We start from the raw sequence: 1,335 nt of genomic DNA on the forward strand, positions 1-1,335 counted from the left end.
TTAACTGCGCAGGTCTCACAAGAAGATGTGGTATTCAGTCCATGGAAGAGATATTCGACTGCTTTCAACTCTCACTTCCGCATTACACCCAGATGAAGGCGTATGACGTGTTTCTACGGTCCTAAGTGTCATGACCTTGTATAGACAAGGTCTTAAATAGACACATCGCATTTTGGAAATCTCAATTCGGCTGGGAAAATGGCTGTAAAAATAGAACTGTTCCACTTAGAGAAATAATTCAAACGTTTTTAGAAACTATAGACTGTTATCTATCCAACAGTAGTAAATATATGCATATTGTAAAATCAAAAATTTCTTAACCTGTTGGGGATGGGGGCGCTGTTTAGACTACTTATGCTAATTTGGCTAATTTTTTAAACGGCTTCCCACAAAATCCTTGATCGTACAATATGCATATTATTATTATTATTGGATAGAAAACAGTCTATAGTTTCTATAGGAGTTGAAATTTTGTCTCTAAGTGGAACAGAGCCCATTCTACAGCAATTTCCCTGACATGGAGTCAGATTTGAGAAATGTTGGCCACTCTTCTGAAGTCATTTAAAAGGGCACTGTCGTTGCTATGACTATACGGACACTTCTTACGTCTTCCCCTGGATGCCTTTACGTGATGACGAGTCCAACGGGCTCGATTGCTCGTTCACAGGCCCTACAAATGAAAAAACCCTGAAGCTAGTCATTCTTTTGGAGCTGCGTAACGCGCGTGCTGGACACCGACCCGCTCCTGTTCCAAGCGTTAGTTTAGCCTGTTATATTTCTCCGGTCATCTTTTCACTCGTTATAGGAGTTAAAAACATCATAAGGTAGTTAATTTAAAGCGTTTTATAGCAATTTATATCCGTTTAGTGCGATTTTGGGACATTTATTTTTGCAACGATGTGAAAAGTTGGGCATGCTTTTCAGTTCATCCCGAACTCAGTTGACATTTCCACATGGCAAGAGGACAGCTTTCCACCAAAAGACGATTTCTCCCAAGAAAGGATCCTTTGCCCAAGATACTGATGGAAGAACAGCTCAAGGTAGGACATTTTTATTATGATAAATCGTGTTTCTGTCGAAACATTTTAGTGGCTTAGGACGCCATGTTTTTTGACGTAGCTTCGCTTGGCGCAAACTGTATTGAAAAGTAAGGATAAATTAAAAAATGTAATAACGCAATTGTATTAAGAATTAAATTGTCTATCAATCCCTGTCCACCCTATATTTTTTAGTCACGTTTATGAGTATTTATGTATAAGAGTAGATCACTGTCTAAGTGGCGCAAGGACATTTTCTGACCAGCTGAGCTACATTTCACATTGTCTAACCATGATT

Source organism: Salvelinus fontinalis, unplaced genomic scaffold (genome assembly GCF_029448725.1).
Source record: "Salvelinus fontinalis isolate EN_2023a unplaced genomic scaffold, ASM2944872v1 scaffold_0907, whole genome shotgun sequence".
Classification (NCBI taxonomy): Eukaryota; Metazoa; Chordata; class Actinopteri; order Salmoniformes; family Salmonidae; genus Salvelinus; species Salvelinus fontinalis.